We start from the raw sequence: 26,995 nt of genomic DNA on the forward strand, positions 1-26,995 counted from the left end.
TTAGAGCCTTCCAAGTAGAGTTGTTTCACCCTTTAACCCTCTCGGGTTCTCCCAACAGTTCCACTTCTTCTGAGATCTTCACGAGTGCGTTTCCTAAACTCTGTGTTTCAGGTGGATTGCAGCACTGAGTCTCTCTGCTTCTCGCTCAGAAAGCCCTTACAAAGTGTGGAGATGTGTTTTTGATCCAACCTAACATTTTCAAATGCATTAAGAAGGCAAAAAAGGACACTAATTAATCTTTAACATGGCTCACCTGAACCTGACCACATGAAGCTGATACAGTATTACCGACAGTGTGTAACACTGTCATCAGTAAAACAGCTGCTATTTTGATGAACCTGAAATTGGAAACATTTTGGTTTAGTGTGTTTTTTTTAAAAATCCATATGCATTGTTTTATTGATTTTAGATATTCAGTTTTGTCCTACAATACAGAAACTGGAAGCACCAGTCAGTGTGCACGCACTTTTAACAAGTATAACTGTAACTGTTTCTTTCTCTTCTCTTTGTTGTGTTCACACACACACACACACACAGGTGTGAAGAACCTTGGTGCTTTTGTGTAGCTGTATTTGGAATGTTATTTTCTGTCGAGGCAGGAGCGCGCAGCTTCTACTTCATTGCGGTCAGTTAGTGTCAGTGTGGACACGCATCAATGAGAATCTGAGAGACGGCTGAGTTTTAATTTAATAAGATGCTGTGTTGCTTATTCGATTTGAAGAAATGTGTACTTAAAACACGAGTTATGACAAAGCAGGACTGGTTGAGTCTTCTGTGAATTTGAGTGTGTTTTTTATTTTCCTGTGGTTATGTGTGGTGATGAAGTTAAGGTTTTCCAAAGATTTTATGTGGCGCAGATGCTGTCCCGGTTCTGGGTGGTGGTGGTGGTCATCTTTTTTTTTTTTTCCCTCAATTTCTTTATTAAAGTTTTCCAATATAGCAAAGTTACAAAAATAGATAAAAAGGGGAAGGAAAGAAAGGCACTAAAAAGACAAAGAGCAGTGAACAGGTAAACAACTAGCCGTCATTGACATATGCAGGTGGACTGAAAAAAAACAGGCAAATAAGGCACTAGTTGCCCCCACCCCCTATAACCCTATATTGTAAAGAGAATTATTAAACATGAATGAAACCTATGGAACATATAAATATATGTAAACAGAAAAAAAAAACGTAAGAACATTCTACACATGGTGGTGGTCATCTATGGCTCCAGCTTTCAGCAAAGGGGCAAAGGGAGTTTAACTGTGTCTGTCTGTGCATCACACCTAATAACTTGCACACTTTCTTGAGCTCAAACCTTGAGGAAATTGTGTCTCATCTATGTGTTTCCATATTTTCAGTTACACAGTGATTGGCCCAAAGGGTGGCGTTTATGTCAGTCATTCATTTCTTCGTCCAGTTGTCGTGTGACAGCTCTGATCACTGGTGCGGTCATGTTTTTCTTTGAATTGCTTTGATTGGCACAGAGACGGTGGCTGCTGCTGTGTTCAGCTTTCTCCCTCCATCCTTGAATCTGTTGCAGCTCAGTCGCGCTTTCTTTCAGCTGCAGCTCTCAAGGGCTTTGTATTGTTTTAGGGCATAAGAGGGAAGAAAAAATTTAGTGAGATGAGAGAGATTTTATAACAAGCTTTTGTTTCCCCAAGGGAAGTTCTCGCTTACACAGTTACTCAAATGTTGTCAGTGAGTAGATACAGATCCAAGTAGTAAGACACATGCACACAAATGCACACACAGTATTCACTCGCTGAAACCCAGGCTGGCACAGGGAGTGGCCACAACAGGAAGTTGTCCCGGGATCACGTTAAAAGGACAAAGTCCCTGCTCAGAATGAACTTCTGCAGTGAGGCTGAGGCCTTTGCTTGAGGTTTGGGGTTTGAGCACTCTTATACAGTAAAGCTCACACAGTGAGTCTTTTGCTGGCAGCTTCTGTTTCCAACACACAGACAGACTGAGACTGCACAGCAGAGTGAACACAATGGAAGGAGATGGAAATGAGGGCAACACTGTACAGTAAAGATCACACTCCAGATGTAGATCCACAGCGTGGGAGCAGTTGGGGTGGCTCCCCAACTGCTTCAAGCCCCAACTCAGCAAACTGCTGCACTTTGCTGCATCTATTGAATGTTCATCTATTGAATCAGCTGCATTATGGCAACACTGTTACATATACATTTTTCTTTTATTGTCCTAGTCTGATAATCTGTTCCTAATTATAATTTGGATTTGGAAAATAATTAGTTACCCTACAAAATATATAAAATGGTCACCACGAGGAACTGTTTGTCCTTCAGTGAAATAAATGAATGAAAAAATGAGTAAGCAAGATTTTCTGTTGATCAGCTATCTTGAATGCATACCTTTAGTGACCACAGACAGGTGGTCCGGTGTCCATACTGGGAGGTCAGTAGTTCCATCCCTGGCTCCTCCAGTCTGCATGTCAAAATATACTTGGGAAAGATGCTAAACCCCCGAGGCATCGATTTTGGCTCCATAGTGTAGTCCTTTACCAAGATCCCTGGTTTGAGACCAGAAGGATTCAACAATCCCTTTGGGGTTTTGTCAGGAAGGGCGTCCAGTGTGCAAAAATTTTCCAGATCAAATATGTGGAGCCTTTGTGAATAAGAGAACAGCTGAAAGAAGCTTTAGATTGTTAAGAAACATCCTAAAGTGCACATCCATAATTTTTTTTATTCTTTATACTGTGCTCTGAAAGGCTTACAAGCAAAGGCTTAATAGTAGATGCAAGTATGTAATAGTGGCAGAAAAACAACCCATGCATTTAAGGTGTCATTTCAACAGTATTTAATGAATTGTCTCTTTATTATTCGTAGAGCCACACTTGGTGCAGCACTTGGGTTCATCTAGTGACCCATCTGTCCACTAATTCCTACATCTCATTTCAATTCTTCCTGATTTTCTGATTAAATTATTGTACTCTAACAGGTGAGTGCTGTAGTACTTTGAATGTTTTACTGTGGAAACAGCCTGACGGCATTTTCTTTTATAGGCCGGCAGCTTTGCACGACCTCTTACCTGTGGGAACTAATGACACCTGCCCGCTCACTAGTTTCTAGATTAAGTGTGTTTTCAGCTTTCATTAAGCTCTTCGGGTCAATGCTGGAAGCAGCTATTCAACAAGAAGACTGAGGATGGCTCAGTTAAGATGGCTGTTTTGAAAACTTGGAAATTCTCCCTGATATCAGAGCCGTGCGATTTGGCTCGAGGCACATGTTGATCCTGTTATAAAGAGCCTTAACATTCAGATGATGAATGGATTTTTTTCTTCCTCTTTTTTTTATTTAAACAAAATCAGCCTAATTAATATAACAAAGATGTACACACACACTCTTGCAGCGGTGTCCTATATTTACCTCCACAGTTTAATTAAAAAAAAGAAGATTTAAAGCTGGTAGAGCTGGTGCTCTCTGGTAAAAAAAAACAGCCTCAAAAGATGGCAAGTAAATCATCCAGAAATGCTAAACAGAAGGAGACAGCTAGCCAAACTAGCCCTCAGAGCAGAGTCGGCTCTGACACTGTTACTCCAGCCAGCAGGAAGGAGCTGGTTGATGGTGTCCGAGCAGATGTCTCATCCGTGTGTAGCGACATTTTGTCTGCCGTATTCCAACTGCAAAACAAAGTTTCAATCAAAAACCGAAAAAAGTCATTTTAAAACACTGACGCGGTGGCTGATCATTCATTTAAAACATTAACATTATACTTTTGACGTCAAGACATACACTGAAATATTAGGATGGTGCATTACATTAGCATAAGCATTTAATGTTAGCCATCGCAAATTGATTTCACAGTGGCAGTACCAGCTGTCTCAAACAAAATGGTAATGTGCATTATAGGATAACATGAAAAGGATATTACGGTAAACAAAAAAAGCACTTAGTCTTTGGATGCGCTGTACTGCAAATGCAGTTGATTACTACCAAAGCCCTGAAGCACAGAAGCTCGTATCATGTAATCTTTGTTGATGGAAACGTTCACTTAAATCCATTTAGCATTGTTTAAAATGAAAAAATAATCTAAGCTTGTATTTTTTTTTTCATGTTTTTTTTCAGATTTTCTGTCAAGGAAGATGCTGTGTGATGTTTTTCAATAAATATGTTGGTAAAGAAGACCAGGTGGGTCCTCTGTTGGTTCATGTTCATAGCTGAACTGTTCTCTCATATTCGAGTCAGCTGCATGCATGCATGCATAGATGGTTTAAATGACTCTGTGTCACTAATTGCACCAACACTGTGTTTTTCTGTAATGTTTCAAATCTTTTTAAAGCAATTTTAATCATATTGGAGATTTTCTAAAAGCATGCATCTGCATGTCAAACTGAATCCTGCTGTGTATTAAATCACATAATACTAAGGAACTGCAGTCCTCAGCAGTGTCGTAGCCTGTTATGTAGCCTCTGCATATCTGTGACACAGTCTGCTGCTGTGATTGGTTATTTCCGTCTGAAGCTGTAAGTGAACTCAGTATTTTATTAGTCAGCTGAATAATTGTATGATGCCTCCAGAGCAGAGGACTGAGGATGAGAACAGAGTGAGATGTTTGCTACTAAAAGGTCTTAGAGAGAACTTTTTAATTAGATATGGAGATGAACTTCTTAGCATTTTCAGTGTTTGAGAGATCCATCTTTTTCAGCATTAATGAGTACAGAATAGGACATTACACATTACCTAAAATATTTATTGCATTTAAAGTTGACTATGCTGATACAAACATAAACCTTTAGTTGATTCCACGTAAAATGTAGAGAAAATATTGGACTTCCTTATTCCAGTTTTTAATCCAAGAATAAAAATATGAAGCTGGAAATGACCAGAATACGTCCCCTTTAAAATGTTCATTTCGGCTAAAAGAAGAATAATCCATCAAATTGGATTTAAAAAGAGCTAATGCTTCTTTTTCCCCATTGATAGATGCTTATATTAAACATGGCCAAAGTTTCAAATAATGAAGTACATGCATGTACAAATAATCCCTGTGAGACGGCGTCAGACTGCTTTAAAAGCTCCGTTTCGCAGTTTTTTTTTTCTACTTTTTGCTCCGCATGTTATCTCTGAAAGCAGATACTCCTAATATGGCCATCTCTGTCACTTTGGCTGTCAGCACAAAGGCTCCTCCCATCTGCTGTTCAAATATTCTGTTTACAAAGGGCAGCCAGTCAGTAGAAGGGCACCTTAAAGAAAGGGGAGGAGCTACAAAAAAAACTTGTTTTGGACAGTGGACTGAGAAGCTTCACAAGTCTAAGATAAAAAAGGATTATTTTGGACAGTGTATCATGCAAAGCTACTCTAGTAGATTCCAAGAGTAAGAGTATGGTGTTGCAAACATACTGTATAAAAGTGAAGCCAGTGTGGAAGTGCCTTAAACTTGCATTCTATCTGAAGGCCACCAGGTGGCGATAGCTGTGGTTGCAAAAAGACTTTTGGTCATACAGAAGTGTAAAGAAAATCTATTGTTTTTGCCACTGGGAAAAAAAAAATGCTGGTAGAGCTAAGTCAGAATTTTAGGTTATTATCTATTTTTGAATTATTAACTCAAAAGTTTGAGAAATTTCAATTTATGGCAAAAAAACATTCTATTTTTCAACATGGAGGATTATCTCGTCATTCTTCCTTCTGTTATTGCACAGCCAACAGTTTTTGCCCACTCTTGTTTAGTCAGCAGTGCAGCTCACAAAATGTGTGTGTGTGTGTGTGTGTGCGTGTGCGTGTGTGTGTGTTTGTGTGTGTGTGTGTGTGTGTGTGTGCTTGTGCTTGTAGATGGTTGTAACGAGAATGGTTGCACTTCCTCATTAGCCCTGCTGACTGACTGTGGGGAAAGCAGAGCTGTGAGTGCAGTGCAGGAGCAACACTCAGCCAGATGCTCTCTGATGTGATTCCTCGTGACAGGACATATTGTGATCTGACATACTATGTAATTGATGTGATTTTTAATATAACGTCACACAGCCTCAAATTATTTTCACACCACTGAATCGCCACGATGCAGATTTACAACACACGTTCAGCCCTTCCTTCTTCGCATTATCCTAATTTCCTCATATGCAACCAAAATCTCAAACACCTGGTGTGCCAGTGTTATTCAGAAGTCAGAAGTAATTAGGGTTGAAAACAAGCAAGCCGGAGTTACCTCTGCTTACCAGGCTTACCTCCCTGGAACAGCAGCCCAGCTGTGTGGCTCATGCTTGATGCAGAAACTGGTGTACTGTGATGCAGATGTGGGATTATTGGTTATCTCCCCCCTTTTAAGGCACATTTGGATTGGCTGAACAAAGAACCACCAGCATGACTGACTGATAATGGTGAGGATAAAGTATAGGTCTCCAAGTTATCAATATTTTGAGTTAATAGATGTCAAGCACAGCCAATATGAAATATAAACGTGTATGACGATGTTGGGAATTTTATCAAATTTCAACTGCTGCATTAAAAAAAAAAAAGGTATAAATTTTATCTGCAGTAATTTATATTTGGTGGCATGGTTAGTTTCTGGGACCTCAGCACAGAGCAGAGCAGGCGTCAGTGACAATATGTAGTGTATGTTCTAATACAGATTTTCACTTGCAGAGCTTTATTTGAAAAGAATGAACCCCTTTAGAGTGTTTAGTGTTGTGTTTGTAGGATGGGCCCATCTGCCTCTCACCATGGGGAGGGAGGCACGTTGGTACCTGGCAGACAGGCCTATGAGGATACCTTTAAGGATGAGCTATGAGGGTGGCCTGCACCCTGAGCTCGAGTGTAAAACAATCTGATGCAAAGCTCTGCACAAACTGCTAATAGATACATAAAGTCTCTTAGCTCGTTTTGCTGTGCACCTACAGAGCCTGAACTGTTTTTACAACAACATTTTACAACTAAAATAGAAAAACTAGAAAACATAAATGAAAATAAAGGAAACAGACCTTTCTTGCTGATTAGTTGAGGAAAACAGTCTGTGCAAGTTTTTTTTTTACACTTAGTGTGTCCAAAACTTTGGTACTGTAAATGATTTCTTATTCCAGTGCTGCGGTTTCTGGGTTTACTAAGAAGTTCAGTTACTCAGCTAAATGGTTGTAAAGGCTGGTGGTGTTGAGCCCTTTCAGAGCTGCTGAACATGTACTGTAAGGTTCACGTTCCCCTCAGCTTAAATTATAGAATCTGTTTGTGTTGCATAAATAATTTTGGTTGTGAGTCTTATATAAATATGTGGATGCACGACTGACCCAACAGCAAAAATACATTAACCTACATCGAAGATAAGAAGATGCTGTGCTGTAGATTTTATTTATAATGATATATTTTTTTGCTTTTTACCAAGTGTGGAGAAATGAAGGGATGACTTGTTTCACTCTGAGGCATATGTTTCAAAAAACCTTTGAAGGCTACCACATATAGAGAGAGCTGCACTCTGTAATGGTCATGCTAACTACCTGGATGTCAGAGTTCATCCATTTCCAGACAAAGTGTTCACCACAAGAGCCTTTTTTTTTTTTTAAACACATTAGTCACAGAGTATGTCAGACAGCTTCCCAGGTGGTCCTTTATTCGGCTTCTTCATATTCTTTGTCTTCATCCATGCTGCCCTAGATAAGCAGGTAAGTACCAGCCTCCACCTTTAATGGCCTGCTAATGGGGCACATACTGCACGACCAAACTGTCCTCTGACTGCCTCTGGCTTTCTATACTTTTAGCTGATCCAAATTTTGAAGTAAGAGAGAATTCAGAGATTGCCTGTTAGGAGCAGAGTGATATCGTTAACAATAAAGTTATCAATACTTAGTACACTGTCACCTGTGGATTGAAGTACGCAGAATGTTCCACCAGCCAAAACACCAAAACGCTGATAGTGGCTTAATAGATCTGCACATGACTGAGGATGCTGACTCCCACTGGGACTAAAGAGGGCTCATGGATACTGACATCTAAACGGTTAATTTAGGAGCAGATGGGTCTGTGCCCAAAGCCATACTATGGGAAGTACCCCCTCATGTCTATTGGGAACTGAAAAGAGGTGTTTCATTAGCTCGTGCAGTTTGCTTTAAAGGATGATTGCACTTGAAAATGGCAAATCAAACAGAAAGGTGTGGAGGAGATTCTGCTGTCACAGTGTAGTGTGCGGTGAGTTCATTAATCTACATCTTCCTGAGAAGGTGTCTCTCCTGTTTGTATTATGCAGGTATTGATGGCACTTTGTATACAAATGTGTCTTTGTAGTCTCCAACACACGCCACAGACACATCATGCGCTTTCTCAGTACACTCTTTATTCTGCCTTTGGCGTTACACTTTCCGACTTTCTTCCAAGGATTCAGGCGTCTCCGCGAGCTCCTGCTCCATAACCCTCTCTACCCCACGCCTGTCCACTACTGTGTATAAAGAAACACCACATAACAGCACAGTAAAAAAATATTTGTCATTCCACATGTCTTATATTTAGATTGAAATTACAGTAGTTGTGATTCATTAGCTCCTTTTGCCACATATAGGCTTACCAAAGAAGACAAAGTTCTCTCATTTTCATGCATAGTGGTCACTACTGTGGACAGTTATTCAGAAGCTGTTCTGTTGTATATGCACGTGTTTTGTTGCTTCCTATTATTGGTTTGTTAAATGCATATTTCTCTGGTTCAAAAGTCAAAAGCGTGGTGTCCAGCTGAGTGGACATGTTTGAAACTCCATGAAAAATAGATTTCTTAAATATCAGTTGCATTTTTTTTCATGCTTAAAGAGGAATAAAAACACAAATCTTGACTAAGGTTCTCATAATTCATGCATCTTGGTTTTCTCACATTGCACATAAATTAGATGAAGTGTTATTGGCTTCCAGAGGGTGATGGTAATGCCTTTGAAGCTTTTTTTCATGAATGCCAAATACCAGCAGGGCGCTTTCTGCACGTGTTGCAGATAACTGTCTACAAGCTAGGATAGAGAAGATTTTGCTGCAAAATTGCTTATCGACTTCATTATGACAAGACTTCTTTTTTTTTTTTTCACAAATCACATCACTGAGACTTGGTATATTTCAGTATGTTTGATCCACTGTTCATTTAGGCTGATAGGTTTAGCAGATAGTGTTCTCTGTCTGATTTTTAGTTCATCCAAAGATAATAAGAGGATTTTTCCCCCCATGGCCAGTTGATTGGTTGAAGAGTAGATCTGAGATGTGTTTTTACTGTCTACACCTCTAATTGCTTCATTATCCAAATGTGATCCAGTTTGCTCCCAAAGGGAAAAAAAGAAACCTCCTCCATGCAGCCACATAGACTCCAGTAGGAATTACTGGAAATACCTCACACAAGTAAGCACTTGACTACTGGGGATTATCACAAGTGTGGGTAATAAAACAGACCTAATCCCCCCCAGAAACTGAAGTAGGAAACCAGTGACACTTGCCATTTTGTCAGTATTTTTATCTGAAGTGCCTGCATGGGCCTGAATCAATAGAAGACTATTTCCATCATAATAGTGTTGCAGGAAAACCATTTGTTTTGTTGCGAGATCTTGGAAGTTTCTCTCTGTTATTCACCGGCGACTCCAGAGTGCATCAGTATTCTGTGTGAAACCGCTCAACAGAATCTCGGTAATCGTTCTTTTACCACGGGAATTTCAGTCGCATGAGCTGACATGTTTGTTCAGTAATCCCTTCTATTTCCAGAGCAGTTTTAGAAATAAAAACAGTCTCAACAGAGAAGCGTTTGAACAAAACGCCCAGTGTATTTGCACACTTGTTCACACAGGAGATGAGAGCCACCAGAGAAAGCTTCTGCCCAGGGGTGATGTCCTCATTCACATTTCACTGTGAGTGAGTGACATGATTAGGGTTGTGTCCCAGTTGTACAACAGAATATCATCAGGGGAAACATAGTTGTTTTTCCCAGGATTATTTAAAAGAGGGGGAGACTCTAAAAGAGTAGCTTTGCATGATTCATAGTTCAAAGTAATTTTTATTTATCTTGGTGCAGGAGCCAGTAATCCACTGTGGTGGACTGGTGACAGACATGTGGCCTGGGGGCCAGAATCAACCAAGAGTCTAAGTTGGCCCACTGGATGGTTTTCCAAGTGCAAAGTGTTACAATTGCAGCAAAGTCATTAACTACAAAGCTGCCTTTGTGCCTTCCTTTGCTGTAGTGCCAGATTTGCTACACAGCAGTGACAGCGTCAAGTAAAGTTAAAAATATTTTAGATCCATCCTAGTTTGAGTCACACAGATGTAAAATATTACAGTCCATGAGACCGCTTGTAGAATTTTCCTGTCATGGCTGACCCGGACAAAAAATGGTGTTTTTCTGAGAAGACAGGCCAGCTGTCTTTTGGATCTCTTGGATCTTTGATCATCACACCAGTGAAAACTTTTGCTTGTGTGTCTTTTTTTTTTTTGGTTGTTTGTTTGTTTTTTGGGTTTTGTTTTTTTGGCCTTTGCTTGCTTGTTGAAGTTTTTCCTTGCGTTTGGAGATGCAGTATCAGACTGTGTACACTGGTAGATAAATGGCTGCGTGACAAATGACAGACACATCTTAAAGCCCATCTTTCCATGTCTCCATATTATAAATCCTCAGCAGTGACTTTGTGGCTTCAGGCACTTCTTTGATTGCCATGATTTCAATCCATTTTCTTGCTTGTGAAACTGGAAACAGCTGGCAAACACCAGAACACATGTGGCTCTAATCTAAATTATTTACTGTCACAAGAGAGCCGAGAACAGTGGAAAAGACAAGTTGTTGCTGTTGTAGACTATCAGAAGGGTGTGTTGCTTGTGAAATTGACAGAATTGCTGTTTGATATGTCCATCTCAGTGGTTTACTGGGAATGACTCATGAATATTAATCATCTCCGCTCAGTCAGAGTGTGAATCTTGGTGTGAGATTGAGATGACCCCAGAGAAACAATTAGCAAATGGAAAAAGATGAGCTTCTTGTTTGATTTCTCTGGCTAGCTCCCAGCAGCTCTAAGAAAAAGAGTTGCTGAGAGAGTAAGAGCTATGAAAATGAGAAAATATGCATGTCTACAATGTTGGAAGGCTAGCTGTTTTGTTAGCATAATGAACAGGTTTGACACAATTACAGTCTATTACATTTTGCTTCATGGATGTGTTATTCTCATGCTAATCGGTATACTGTGTTTAAATCATATATTAACACCCAACCTTCTAATCACAGTGACCTGCATTGAAGATTGAGTCCGCAGCCAGTTTGTGATCTTCCCCTCCAAATTGTTGGACTGCTGTTTTGTCACACTGGAGCAGATCCAGTGCTTATCAGAGATTCAGGACCTCTGCTGAGAAATCTAAAAATAACAACACTGAAAGCAGCCAGTGGGTGCACAAAGAGAAGACCAGGAACAGGAGAGCAGCTGAATTTAAAATAACTACAATTCTTGATTATTTTTGTGTGTGTGTGTAAACGGAGCCTTTATCTGACTTCATCTCACTCTATTGCAGGCATCCTCTTCTGTCACACCAACCCTCTGCACGTCCTCCTTCACTACATCTGTGAGCCTCCTCAGTGGTCTCTGTGCCTTGTCATCCCTCCTCTGCACATGTTCAAACCATCTCAGCCTTGTCTCGCTAACTGTCTCTAAACCACTCAATCTGAGCTGTCCCTGTGATGTACTAATTTCTAATCCTGTCCGTCCTGCTCATTCCAGTGACAATCTGAGCATCTTCACCTCCAGCTTGGCCTCCTGTCTTTTTGTCAGTGTCACCGGCTCCAAGCTGTTATTTTGCTACCATCTTGTAAACTTTTTCTTTCACTCTTGCTGCTCTCCTTCTGTCACAAATCACCCCTGACCTACATCTCCACCCACTCCACCCTGCCTGCACTGACTACTTTCACTTCTCTTCTTTAAGCTCATCTACTTTCACTATCTCTGCTCCTTGCATTTTCACCTTTCCACCTGTCTCCCTCCCATTCACAAATGTATTCTGTCGTGCTTCTACTGACTTTCATTTTCTTCTCTCCAGTGCATACCTCCACCTTCCCAGACTCTCTTGCACCTGCTTCATACTCTGACTACAGATCACAATGTTGTTTGCAAACATCATAATCCACAGAGACTCCTGCCCGCTCTCATCTGTCATCCTGTCCATCACCATCGCAAAAAGGAGGGGCTCAGGGCTGATGTAATCCTACCCCCACCTTGAACCCATGTGGTACTCCTACCTCACACCTCACCACTGTCTCTCTCTCCTCAAGCATGTCCTGCACCACCCTCATATACTTCACTACCACTTCTGACTTCCTCATGCAGTACCACAGTTCCTATCTCAGCACCCCATCATCTTCTTTCTCTGGATCCACAAAGACACAGTGACGCTCTTTCTGACCTTCTCTGTACTTGCATCTGTAGAGCTCTTTCTCAGTCTGAAGCCATACTGCTGCTCACTAATCTTTACCACTCTCCTTAACCTGGCTTTAATAACTCTTTCCCCTAACTTCATTGTGTGTGGTTGATGAGCTTTATAACCCTGTATTTACTACATCTCTGGACGTCACCCTTGTTCTACAAAATCAGTGCCAGTACAGTTCTTCTCCATTCTTCTCATTCTCCAGGATTATTTTAAACAATGTGGTTAAAAAGCCCACTGCCCTTTCTCTTACACATATCCATACCTCCACAGGTACTGACAGGGACTAGAAAGAGAGAGCATATTTCTCCCATATTGGCTTCTCTTCATTGGCTCCCTGTTAAATCTAGAATAGAATTTAAAATTCTTCTCCTCACATACAAGGTCTTGAATAATCAGGCACCATCTTATCTCAAAGACCTCATAGTACCATATCACCCCAATAGAGCACTTCGCTCTCAGACTCCTGGCTTACTTGTGGTTCCTCGGATACTTAAGAGTAGAATGGGAGGCAGAGCCTTCAGCTTTCAGGCGCCTCTTCTGTGGAACCAGCTCCCAGCTTGGATTCAGGAGACAGACACCCTCTCTATTTTTAAGATTAGGCTTAAAACTTTCCTTTATGATAAAGCTTATAGTTAGGGCTGGATCAGGTGACCCTGAACCCTCCCTTAGTTATGCTGCTATAGGCCTAGTCTGCTGGGGGGTTCACATAATGCACTGTTTCTCATTCACCTTTGTTTATACTCCACTCTGCATTTAATCATTAATTGATATTAATCTCTGGCTCTCTTCCACAGCATGTCTTTCTCTCCCCTCAGCCCAACCGGTCACAGCAGATGACTGCCCCTCCCTGAGCCTGGTTCTGCTGGAGGTTTCTTCCTGTTAAAAGGGAGTTTTTCCTTTCCACTGTCGCCAAGTGCTTGCTCATAGGGGGTCATTTTGACTGTTGGGTTTTCTCTGTATTATTGTAGGGTCTTTACCCACAATACAAAGCGCCTTGAGGCGACAGTTTGTTGTGATTTGGCGCTATATAAATAAAATTGAATTGAATTGAATTGAATTGTATGTCATCAGGACCAACCACCTTTGCACTCTTCATAGCCGCCCTCATTTCTTAATCCTCTGCACTTCCTCATTTACTGTCCTCCATCTATTCTCCTCGCTCTTTCATTTTCTACATTCATCAGCTCCTCAAAGTACTCCTTCCATCTTCTTTACACACTCTCTTCACTTGCTAGCACATTTCCATCTCTATGCTTAATTTCCCTTATCTGCTGCACATCCTTTCCAGCTTGATCCATCCCGAAACAATTCCTTTTCTCTTTCCAGCCTTACATACAACTCTCTATTTTCCTTTCCTATTCGCCTTTTCCTTTGTCACCTCTCTTTTATTCCCAGCCTCCCAGTACTCCTGTCCACTTTCCTGACTGTCCCACTTTTTCTTTGCTAACCTTTTTCTTTGAATGCTTTCCTGTACTTCCTCATTCCACCATCAAGTCTCCTTGTCCTCTTTCCTCTGTCCAGAGGATACACCAAACACCTTCCTGGCAGTTTCCCTCAGCGCTGCAGCTGTACCTTCCTAGTCATCTTGTAATGCTTCCCTATCAACCAGAGCCTGTCCCAACTCTGTTCAACATTCTTCCTTCAACTTGGTGCCTTATAAATAAAATTGAATTGAACTGAACTTCCACCATTTAATTCTTATCTCTTTCATTATCTCTTTTAGATTGCACCTTCTTCCTAAGATATATAAGATGTTACCCTCTGTTTCTCCCTCTCCTTAAAGCACATGTTCACCGCAGCCATTTCCATCCTTTTTTTAAAATCTTTGACTTGCAAAATGAAGAGGATAAGGTGCTGGGGGCTTTTCTTCTTTGTAATTTGCTGTATAGGCTACACGTTTTTACAAGTGGAGAATGTAAAACAGTCATGTTCATCTCTGTGTTCATCTAACAAGAGATGGGCAGAAGAGCTGCATGTGGCTCTGGAGCCACGGGTTTGAGACCCCTCTTCTAAATGCTCAAAATTATGAATTATAAAAAGAAAATCACCACTTTGAAACGTGTAAACAGGAAATCCAACAGCAGCCACGCTGTCCCGATATTTCTCACTGAAAAGGATTAAAAAATATATATGTCAGAATCTCAGAACATCCATTGATGAGCACTGACAAGACAATACAATGAAAGTTATTTTCTTCTCCGTATTATTATTTATAATTTTCTTAATATAACCTTAGTTTGTTTACACCATCTTAACAAAGCCAGCTATCATTTCAAAGCCATTAAATTGACATTCACCTCACAGACAAATAAAAGCACGGTGAGATGTCATGCGTATGCCTGTGGGTGAGGAAACTGACGTGTTTATATCTTCATGTGTGTCAGTATCTCTTAAATGTACACCATCATACTTGTGTGCAGAGTTGTGGTTTGCACTCATCAGATTCATGTCATCATTTCTCTAATGCTTTGACAGCACAACAAACAGCACGGCTCACTTCCAGAGCGGCGTTCAGCAGCATGAAGCATTAACGAAGCAGACCTGGAATCCAGCGTCTTTGAGCGATGTTTGGTCATCTGTTCCAGGCCTTATTGCGGGGGTAGATTTGGATACTGGCTTAAAGCCCAGATTAAACTGCAAGACAATTAAAGCCTTGTTCCCATCTAAGGGTACCCTCTAAACAAACAAACAAACAAACAAACAAACAAACAAAAAAAAAAAATCACCATCATTATTGTTCTCTTTCTCTTTCTCTGTCATCTGTTTTGATGATTCTTTTTTATTTATTTCTCCAGGTTATCAGAGGAAGAATTTTTCAGTAGGCTGGGGTCAAAGGTGACATCAGCTTTGGGGAGGGGGGGGGGGGGGTCCCCAAAAACTGCCATTCCTGGTTGCATTACTAAGCTCTGATAGCTGTTCTGGGGGAAGGGGAAATGTATTGAGGAACTGGCATCAAACGCTCAACAAACTGGCTACATTGTCACGTTGGTGAAATGATTAAATGTGGTTTTTCACATGTTGCCGATGTGTTGCAGTGTTGTTGTTGCTGAAAAGAACAACACACATACATTGTAGAATAATGGAGCTAATAAGTCAGACATCCTAAGTGGGTCATTGGCTGCTTTAAAAGACAATCGCTCCACTGCTTGTTTCTAAATAGGATTTTTGTTGGCACATAAGAGAGAGTGGACATAACAGGAGGCAGAGAAGTTGCCCTGTTTCATGAGCAGTTCACCAGACTTGCTGAGATAAACCGTTTATCGTTTTTGTCATGGAACAGATTGACATAGATGTATTAGATGGAAGTAGAAGATTTAATTTGCTTTGATATTTCAGATACAGTCCTCTAATGTAGCTGCTCAGTGTCAAATGGCTGCTGAGAAGGAAGAAGCAAATGCTAAATGCTGTGTTATAAAAAATCAGTTGTGTGAAGTAAAGCTGCATTTGTGAAGATTTTCCTAGGGGCCTTGTCTGTGATAGCAAGTTAATCTGTCACTGAATTAATGACAGCAGTGCTATCACTGCAGCGTTACACTGCATCATACAGTATATTGACTCTAATGAGAGTAATGGCTGTGACTTCCTGTTTGCCATCAGCTTTAAAAAGGATAATAGGAAGTAAAAATGGTATCTGAGGATGGGAATAGATATCATCTTCATTTGGATACAAGATGTTTTGTGGCAGCAGATTAGCAGCTTTTGAACTGTGTAAATGGAAATCACGCTGCAGAGTTTTGATTTCATGTTTCTAGATGATTTAAATAAAGATGAAAGTTTATATTGTTATTTGCACTGAGAAACAGTATTTGTATTAGCTTAAGAAATTTGCGTATCTATTAAATTGAGCTTCAGGGAAAAGCATATCAAGATATATGATCATATAAGTATTATGTTTAAGGATTAGAAAACCCCTTTGTGTTAGTTTTACTGGAAATAACTGAACCTGGGTCTGCCAATGACTCTTATCTGTCAAAATGTGATGATTTTGAAAGGTAGCATGTCAGGCTTACAGCTTGCCACCATAGCAGCAGACTCACTGCCATCCTGTGTTGCTGCTAAATTAGTGAGATTTTCAGAACTTTGTAAGGTTGTGTTTGAGCACCAAAGGTCTGAAGGATGGTGATAAAACTTATTTATACACCACTGTTTTCAGTTGACATTTCAGATTTTTTATTTGGTGATTTCCGAATCGTAAAAACTTGCTCCAAGTGACTGAGTTGTTTGCACCCTTCCACACAGCTCTACCTGGTAGGTTCTAGAAAAGCTGTGAAAACAGCTTCAGAGCGGGTTGATAGTGGAGATTCCAGGGGGACGCTCTGTCAGTAGGTAGGTCACTTGAGTTACTTGCATCAAAGAAGAGAAAAGCTTAAGCCTATTTTACCGTTCTATCTCTGGTCTCTACACTGCCGCTAGTGTTTCTGTGTCAGTCCCTCTTAAGGGTCTCTGGTGGGCTTTGGTTGGTCCATTATGGCTCAGTCACAGTAAAGGAAAAATAGGACAGCAACCTCCTTCCAGGAACTAAAACAACTTTGTGGTGGAATTTCTGTTTCCTATCTATGAGGTCCTGGCTGGACTCTGGATGTAAGTAGCTTATGTGAATGTTTAATGTGAATTTCTGTGTATGTAGTCAACAACAGATCTATTACAGTATTATCACAGACTGCATCTAATTGCTAACTGGGCCCTAAATTGACCCATTCAGTAGATAGCAGACTGACTCTGTCTCACTGCTGACTGAGTGGTTGCAGATCTGCTTCTCGTTCTTTGAAGCACCCATTTCAAAATCCAGTTCATTGCACACAGTTGCAATAATTTTGGTTGTGCTGCATTCTCCAGCCACTGTTCTCTCAAGTTTGACTGTTAGCATTGTGCCCTAAAGAACTCAAGTAACCCCGTCTCTCCTTTACTAAAGTAATCTCAAATATCCAAGTTTTGAGCTTATTTGTAGTAATTTGTAGTACAGTCAGTGAATGTGTCCTGCAGTAGAAATTGCCTGCACGCTGCAGTGTTATTAACCTTAGTCTACGTAGCACTGACTGCATACCCTAACCCAAACCTCAGTCCCTAACCCGATGCTGTCAGAATGTGATTTCTACTTTTTGAAAATTGTTTTCTAATGTCTTGGCAGGCAGGGGATAAAAGAGATTCTCATTAATACACATCAAAAAGGTGTTTTTTTTTTCTCTTCATACCAGATAGGTTTAGGGTTATGCTAACAAACACTTTGGAAAGTTTATTTTGTTTTCAGACACTATTGTTTCAGTTTCTTCAGTCAGGAACTCTCCTGCTTTTCTCCATCAACCACCTCAAGCCAAATGTGTTTCTTTATACAGAGAAATAAGGGCGTGGCAGTATGCAGAGAGCAGATGGCAAGAACAAAATTGGCTGGTGTGCACGTTTCATGAGTCTGATAGTTTAGTGTATGCAGGGTGAGAACATTTCTACACAAATATTAGTGAATGAGGTTGTTTATATTTTTCAGTATTTTGAAATTTTATTATAGCTTTAATATAAGCAGCAACCTGTCATAGTGACACTGCTTAAAACTGTGACTTCAAACAGCTTTCTGTGGAGAAAATGCTTCACTGAGCGCACAACAAGGAAAATAAAAAGCATTTCCATTTCCATGTGGATTGATCTATTCGAACAAATGGGAGCATATCTGTTACGTGGGATGAGTGATCCTTATAAAAGCGCTTTCATCATGATTTGATGTGAGGCAGACTGGCTGGTTGTTCCCTTGGCTGTGTGAACGTCAGAGTGACACTTAAGAGGCAGACAGAGATGAAGTGCTCCCACTCTACAAAGTGCAGTCTCATTATCTCAGGCATGTCAAAAAGCCACCTTTTTCTGAGGGCTTCTAACTGCTCCCTTTATGCATTATATTTTTTTCACACCATGGCAAAGGCACTTTAAAAACCCATTTAAAGCAAAAATGTTCCACAGACGTGACTGATGTGGCACCCACACTTAGCTATTAGTTTTGCCGTGGAGAAAAAATGACTGGCTGAGTGGAACCCAGCCCCGGATCTCGAGAGGATCACAGCCACGTTCCACTTGGTAAATTACAGAAGGGCATATTTGCATTTAATAAAAACGTCACTGACGTCGCCTCAGAGCTAAATGAGATAACTTTTTCATGCGTGCCTGGACCTCCTAAGCCCAGTGCTATTTCTCTAAATTTCTACCTGGAAAAGACACCCCAACATTCAGCCAGTAAATGTGAGGCCTGAATAAGATAAGATAAGAGAAATGAATCAGAACAGTGTAACATGTATTACTGTCCTGATGTAGGAGTTGTAGTATAAAGGTGAATGAGCCGTCCTTAAAGTGCCACAGCTTTAACTCATTCTTTCCCTTTTTGTAATTTCCTCGACTCCAGTGACAAAACAGTGATTTTTGCCTGATTAAAAAAAACGAGGGTTGCCGGTGACTTTGGTTTACTTTTTGGAGTCTGGTGGATGTAATGGCTTCACTTCCTTTGTTGGAAAGATCTGCCAGTAAAACTGCCAAAATATTCTGAACATAGAGCGCACTTAAGCCTAAATTGATTCTTTTAGGTGCTAAAATCTATGCATCTGCTGATGGTGTTCACAGCTGAGAGGATGTGGGGTACTGATGTCTACTGCAGATAACACTGACTCTGGGTCAGAACCTCGAACAACCACGCTTTGAAGAAACTAAACTTTCCCCACCTGAGTGAATTTTTTTTTGTGAAATGTTTTTTTAGATCTCCTACGTACTGCTGCACCTTCTGACTAAGACACCAATTGTTTTTAAACGACCTGTGAAATTACATATTAAGCATTTTATAAGTCAGTTTCCGTGGAAGTACTTGTGGCATGTTCATAGAAAATACATCATGATATATTTCATGTATTTCCATTCAGCCTAAAAATATCAAGATGTTTTTTTCATTTGTTTGTTTTTTATCTTCCTCAGTCCCTCACTGCCCTGCTTCCTCTCTCTCCTTTCAGCTGTCGGTCATCTCATCATTTCCTCTCTCCTTCCTTTAAGCGGCTCCTGTAATCGCCTCTTCTCTGACTCTAGAAGCAGCACCAGGATTTGCAGGTGGATGTTGACGTATGGAAATGTGCAGAATTGGGGGAATGATTTTACTTTTGAGTAGCTTTTTTTTTTTTTTTTTTTTTTTTTTAAGGCAGATTGGTTCTGTTTTCAAATAGTTGCTATGCAACCGTTAGTACATCTCCAGCTAATTCATATACATTTTACATCTACGCCCACTCTGTTTCCCCCTGTTTTTCCTCCCCGTCCTCCTCTCCTTACCTCTATTTCTTATTCCACACTTGTCCTGTTTGTGTTCCCATCTGCTTTGGTCTCAAATTATCTGCCCATCATTTGGCTCTCCTGCCTCTCATCTTTCTACCAGGCTGCTCTCCTCTCAGTTTTGATCATTTCTCAGGAGCAGGTGAAGCATCCAGTGTCATGCACACTGTACTCTGTCTGAAAAGAGGGCCAATGTCAGTATAGGTGTATGACATTGTGGCACACACACATCTGTGTGGGTGGCTGTCCATGTTTGTCCTAGTGTTGCCTGTTTAACTGTTCAGTTTTTATATAGGCAGTCATGTAGAAATCTACAGGCTGTATGAAACCTGCTTTCTGTCTCTATGAAAACACGTCACCCAGCAAATATTGACCTATGATTCTGGTTCAGACTGTAAGCAAAAAAAAGCTTCATTGTAGTAGAAGCAAATAATTGAGTTTGAAGCTGTGCAAGGTTACATTATCAGTGATTATTTGTTCAGTTAGTCCTTATGTACACTCTGTGTATAAATGTGTGTATATGATAGAAAATACACGATATATTGTCAGCTGCACAGGCAGAAATGATAAGAGACCGGCAGATCAGACTTAGACTGTCTCAGTTCAGATGCATTTAGGTCCAGAAGTATTTGGACAGACATTTATTTTGTAGTTTAGCCTCTGTACACCAGCACAGACCATTTTAAGTCAAACAGTCAAGATGTGATTTGAAGTGCAGCCGTTTAGTTTTAAATCAGAGGTTTTAGCAAAAGTATTGTATTAAAACTGTTTAGGAATTACAGCCATTTTTATACATAGCCCCCCATCCTCAGAAGATCAGAAGTATCAGTTCATTGGCCATGTGAGACCTGTTCCCTTATTGTTTCATGACAACTTAGGGTGATTAAAGATCTGGAGTGTTGGACTTGTGTTTGGAAGATGCAACTCTCAATACGAGGTCCAAATAGATGTCGATGCAAGTGAAGGAGGCCATCATTAGGCTGAAAAATCAAACAAACCACAAAAACCTTACAAGTGGCCAAATCAACAATCTGGGACAGTCTTGAGAAGAAGGAATGCTTTGGCCAGCTCAGCAACACCAAAAGGGCTAAAAGACCACAGAAGACAACCAAGGTGGATGATTACAGAATTGTTTCAAGAATTCAAGAACAGGCGTATCTTAGTCAAGCTCTGTAATTAAGGGACGCCTTCATGAATCGATATAGAGGGTTTACAGCAGGAAGACCAGATCAAACTGTGCTGGGAAACATCTAAGAGCCGGCACAGTTTAGAAAAAAGTCTTTGGACAGATTAACTTGTACCAGAATGTTTGGAAGAAGTAAGTATGCCTCACAGCAAGAAGGTCCTGGTTTGAATCGGGGCCCTTCTGTGTGGAGTTTGCATGTTCTCCCATGCCTGCGTACGTTTTCTCCTGGTTCTCTGGTTTCTTCCCACAGTCCAAAGACATGCAGTTGGTGATTCTAAATTGGCCATAGGTGTGAATGTGAGTATGAATGGTTGTCCTTCTTTCTGTGTTGGTCTTGTGACAGGCTGGCAACCTGTACAGGATGTACCCTGCTTCTCGCCCTATGACATCTGGGATAGGCTCCAGCCCTCCCAGGACTCTGAAAAGGATAAGTGGAAGAAGATGGATGCATGGACGCATGGATGGATGCATGGATGGATGGATAGCTGTTAGTAAATGTTTGTTTATCAAAGTAATTTGGCTGCTCAGCCTATGTCATAAAATGTGCCTTTTGTTATTACTTTTTAATCAGATGAGCATGCAGAAACATACTAACAAAAACAACAAAGTTAATGAATAAATAAAGTGCAGAAATAGCATAGGCCTCTGTTCTATAATTAAGGTTTACTCAGCTTCCTCACAGCAGAACACACACACGTCTAGTCTTGTAATCACAGACTGCTGCTATCCTTAATAATTCAAACAATGACTAAAATATATTTTCACTCGTTCAGCCTGAAAACTCTTAATCACGAGTTTTCCCCTCCATGCTTGCTTTCAATGGGCTTCCCACAAAAGTCACCTTGAGGAGAAAACACCTCATTTGTCAGGCGGCACAGATGGCACGGAGAGATGGATGGCATGTTAGAGAGAGAAAATGGGTCAGAAACACAGAGACCTCATTTTGTTTCAAAGCCCACTGTAAATAGGTCTGATATTCCAGGCTCCTTACATGTTAACAACATACACGTCAGTTTGTAATAAATGCTGTGTAACAAACTTCTTTTTTCTGAGCCCCCAAGATGGGTGGCTGTTTAACAATTTGTACTGTAGGCTTATGTGAAATAAGCAGTTACATTAAGCTAGCTGGTGTTTTTGAATGGATTATCAGAGCAACTTAAATTACACCATGGCCAGGGAATGCATGCTAGTTCAATAAGCTCAATGACATCATCCCAGTTCAACACCTGTCATACCTTATATACTCATTTCAGTGTTCATGTGCACATATTGCAGAATCGATTGGGTCATAAAATCAGCTCTTTACATCCACAACATTATTAATAAAATTTTTTTTTTTTAGACTCAAACTAAATACAAATGCATATTATATCCATTAGTGCAAATACTTGCTCAATTATTTTCATATACCAGATCTAATGTCTGACTGTAAGGATGTGACACCCCCCCCCCCCCCCCCACACACACACACACACACACACACTGCTTTTCATCCTAGACCTTTGCTAGATGGCATCCAGCTATCTCTGGAAAATATGCATTTCAAATACAACCAGTCCACTGAGTCATTTGGCAGGAAATCAGTCATTTGTAAAAAAGGAAGAAGGGGAAAAAAAGAAAAACGCTGCAGGTGCATCTTTTTTTGCAGTGGTTCATAGAGAAGATGATCAAAAGAAGTCAGAAGTGCTCAGTCAATTTTAATGAGGAGACTAAAAAAGATAAGAGTGCAGATAAAAAAAAAAATGCTGCTTTACTGAGTCCCAGCGGCACACAGGCTCAGCAGCTGGCTTCTGTTTTCCAATCAGGCTGTTTAAAATTTTTACGTGAATTAAAAAAACAAACAAACAAAAACATACAAGACATATGTGGTTTTAAAAATAAACTTTCAGCCCTGAAAATCATTTGGTAATGACTAAAGCGCATGTTTTGCCTTTTTTACATCACTCACTGCTGTGACTCTGCTGCACCTCCTTTGGAAACATGAAAGTTCAATCATTTGTGAGATAGAGAACCATGATTCTTTTATCTCTGTGTCATCTGCATATTTGGTGTCTTCTCTGTGCGTTAGCAGTCAGACCCAAGGCCAACCTCACATATGAACTCAGCTTTCTCTTTCAGTCACGCTGTGTTTTATGTTTTCCTCACTGCTCGTAACAGTTCCTCAAAGTTTCTGGGTAATTAGGTGAAAGGGAAAGAAGTGCACTGCTATGAAAGGCTTCCTCCTTTCATAGCAGTCATATGCATTCTGCTCGGTTTCCCTTACCATTGTATGATTTAAGCACAACTCTTAAGCAGAGCGAAGAGAAGAATTACTGAGATTTTGAGGGCGAGGATACGTCATCATTGCATCAGTGTGATTTAAAAGTGGAGGTCATCATATGTTAGACGACTCAACAATTATGTGTTCAGATAATTTTTTAAAGGATCTTTTTGTAGCCTTGATATTGCTAGGTTAGCAGGGATTTTTAATTCTTTTTAATTTAATTTGATTTAATTTTAACCTTTAAAACCCACAAACTGCTGATTGTAGTTGTAGTCATCCCACTGTGAAAATGAACAGGAGTTACCCATGAAGTACATTCATTGCTATGAAGTGGATGGTCTTATAGGTATTACAAGTGGACAACAGCATTGTTGTATTAAGTTTTATATTGTTCATAAAGGGGTCAAAATGAGATATAATGTAACTATGTTCTTGTAATTATGAATAGAAATAGTTATTGCTTTCCAGAAATAAGGACAAAACTTGTAGCATATTTTTTTGTATTGTGAACCAAATAGGCATTTCATGGGTATTTTATCCTCCTTCACTTGGAGCCAGATTTGAGAAGTGGTGCCTTTTTTAAAAAGATGAGTTAACTGGATTCTGTTTGCACCAAATACTGCATCATTTGGCAGCCATGGTACTTGTTCACCTACTGCCAGCTGTATTCAGACTGGTTTTTTTTTTTGTTTTTTTTTCTTACATCTGCTCTTGACAATAGGCGACAATCAGTGGAGCTGACCTGATATCGAGCCGTCCGGCAATTTTTTGCTACATTCGCCACTCCTCGCCATTTATATTTGAAGACTTGTGAAACTTACCACAAATACCATTTGGATAAGGCTTTATGAAATATGGGAGACTGATTTTCTATTTTTCACTTTTTTGATTTTTTAAAAATTATTCTCAAAATCTTCAGGAAATACTGTTCACTGATATTTAGCTTTAATTCCTGTTCCTACCCTAAATTGAAATTGCTCCAAATGACACATTAGGCAGCAGAGCTCTGTAGGCCAACAGATCTCTTTCTACTGCACACAAAAACAGCCCAACAATGACACCGCCAACAACAACCGGACTTTCTGATATTTCCCATGTTTGTTATCCTAATTTCACTGATCTCTTAAAAATGTATCCAAAAAATGTCATTTATAGGACAGTTTCTGATGCATAAACTGCAAATAACACACTGTTTTACCCCAAATCCTCACCCAGCAAATCTCCCTGCTGTGAGGGAAAAACCCCCACTCGGTGCAGCCACACCCACCCGGGGGGGTGACCTGGCCAGTCAGACAGCGAAATTTGCCCCCTTAGTGTCGCTGGTGACTTCATCCATCTTTAGCCTGTGGTACAAGTGAGTATTTATCTGTTTGCATTGTTACTGAAACACAAAAAGGACAGACACAGTTTGAAGTATAAAATCAGCAGAAAATGGAGGTAAATGAAATCTGTTTTTGCTTGTTTAATCTACAAGTTTTTAAATTTTAGGAAACATAAAAAAGGGGGAAAAAGGGAAAATTTTGGAATTTGTTTAGCTCTATTTAAAAAAAAAAATTTCTTTATTAGTTTTGATATTCTTTATTAGTATATGGGTGGTGGTGGTATTTTACAGGGCAAGATTTAGGGAGGTTATAATGATACAAACCTGATCTTAGAGTCATGAAGACATCCCTGTCTGAACTAATCTATGTGCTAAGGCCTCCTCGATTAAAGACAAAGACATTTATTTAAGTTTGAGGTGAAAGTGCACATTATCATTTCAATTATTCTAGTTTTTATTTAGTTACTGTTTACAGAAATGTTTTTTTCCACACTTAGTTTTAGTTTAGTTTTAATGAACTACAGTAACCTTGTTCACTAATTGCAACTTAGAAGCATATTTTATTCTATTAGGTGCAGACTGATGTCACAACATTATATCAAAAATAAGGTCACACACTTGTGCATGCGTGACTGAACACTCACAGTTGTTTCTTAACAGTGTTCGTAGGCAGAGTAGCGAATCCACCCACATCCTAAATTGTGAGAGGGTCGTGATAAAGACGTAAATACAGTCACCAACTGCTGCCAGATAGCGACACAAAAGAAGTGTGCTGACTGTCTCCAAGTCAGTGTGCCGAGCTCTGAGCAGCAGATGTTAGCAGGCTAAGACACGGTACAGTAAGTATAACGATGTGATAGTGAGTCGATGGTTGGAGAAAAACTTCCCCTGTACTGTGTTTGAATAACAGTGCAGATTATGGCAAAGTAGTTACAGTTTTTGCTAATGACTTTATTATGTCTCTGTATTTATTTTTAGCATTAGTGAAAATGTGGCCTTTGTGTACTGAAACAAAAGGATTATTCCTTTAATGCCACCTAGCAGTTTCAGCTGGGTAGTGTAGCTTTCAGCCAGTGTTACTCAAGTATGAGAATGGTATATGTGGGGCTCACTCTCCATCCATCCATCCATCCATCCATCCATCCATCCATCAGCTTGGAGTCTATCCCAATACACATAACACTTGATGCATGTTAAATAAGAGACAGAAATCTCTCTCTCTAAAAGACAAATCCACTTAAATGTATCAGCTGTCTTTTTTCCACAGTCAGTTTAGCAGGCAACGAGCTATTAACTCCTTTACCTGCTGACAGTTGTACAGTATTTGGTAAACTATTTAATGCAGCCTGTACTGTACATCTGTCAGTGTTATTGTTGCTGGAGGGAAGTCATTTTTCCTCCTTTGTGCAGGATGATGCATATTGCATAAACTCGCTCTTCCCCCGTGCCTGCTTTTGCCTCCTCCTGTCTTCTTTACAGGATTAATCTCTGTGTCTCTTTCATTTCACGTTTCCTGCTGCTGGGTAATTAAGCCCTCGGTTCGTGTCTTACTTGTTCGCTGGTGAAGCGCACGCACGCACGCGTGCGTTGTGTATGTGTGTGTGTCAGGGAGATGAGAATTGTAAGGCAGATGTTTTGTCACATAATAAAAGTGAAGGAGGGGGTGGGATGCACAGGCCCAGTGGCCTTTAGTAAACCTGTGTAACAGAAGAGTCAGTGAAGATGTAAAACAAACCAGGAGATGTTCATGCTCATGGGCACTAAAAGCTTTTTTTTTTCAGTACAACACAAATTTCCAAGCAGCGTATTTCAGATGGAAGTATACGTCGTGTTTGCCACATGGATTTGGTCCAGCCACGGCAGGGAAGCATCACCGTTGGCAACCAAGAAAACGGCTTTAAAAGATGCAGCGACTCTTACACCTGAACCCAACCATGACCTTTTTCTAAACCTAATCAAGTGGTTTTTAATGCCTAAACCTAACCGAGTAATGTGTTTTGAATTAATAATGTACTGAAAATTATTACAAGTGCAGTGTGGAAACTGTGACGTGTATGATTCAAACTTGAGAGTCTGGTTTGAGCGGTGAAATGAGCCCCTCCAAAATCCACATGCAGACTTTTGCCTTTTACAAGTGTGATTATTTATTTGGTTATTTATTTAGCGTGTGTGAGCATGAGTCAGACACACAGAAAACATAAGAGGTCGTGACTATTTCATGAACTGCGTTGTTTCTGCAGATATGAATATGGGTGTGCTTTAGGCATATGAAACCACTAATGCAGGACTTTGTGTACATAAGGGGAACCTGCTGGCCGGCTGGGGGCCTTTCTGTGTGGAGTTTCCATGTTCTCCCTGTGTCTGCGTGAAAATATAAGGTAATATAAATAGACGTTGACACAGATGAAGACACAGTAGCGGCTGTGATTTTATCTGTGTCCTTAAGCTAGCACACTTGATTGAGCTGCATTCTGCTGGAGGACCCTGAATTGAAGACAGAAAATAGGGTTTTAAAAAATGTGTGACCAAATAGAGGGCGAGGCTCAAATCTCCCATTTTCCCTGAAGAGAAGTGGTGAGGTGTTGTAAGCATGAAGT

The 26,995-nt window shown here is 40.2% G+C and overlaps 1 protein-coding gene across 1 annotated transcript in view; it reads left to right on the forward strand.

Annotated features, from left to right (window-relative positions):
• Positions 1-26,995, forward strand: part of LOC115784550 (thyroid hormone receptor alpha) — a 112,401-nt gene that overhangs the window by 4,266 nt on the left and 81,140 nt on the right. The window contains exon 2 of the mRNA XM_030735815.1: positions 4,074-4,136. The gene's annotated coding sequence lies outside the window, so the exon portion shown is untranslated. The remainder of the gene's footprint in view (positions 1-4,073; positions 4,137-26,995) is intronic.

The sequence above is a fragment of the Archocentrus centrarchus genome, chromosome 8 (genome assembly GCF_007364275.1).
Source record: "Archocentrus centrarchus isolate MPI-CPG fArcCen1 chromosome 8, fArcCen1, whole genome shotgun sequence".
NCBI classification, from domain to species: Eukaryota; Metazoa; Chordata; class Actinopteri; order Cichliformes; family Cichlidae; genus Archocentrus; species Archocentrus centrarchus.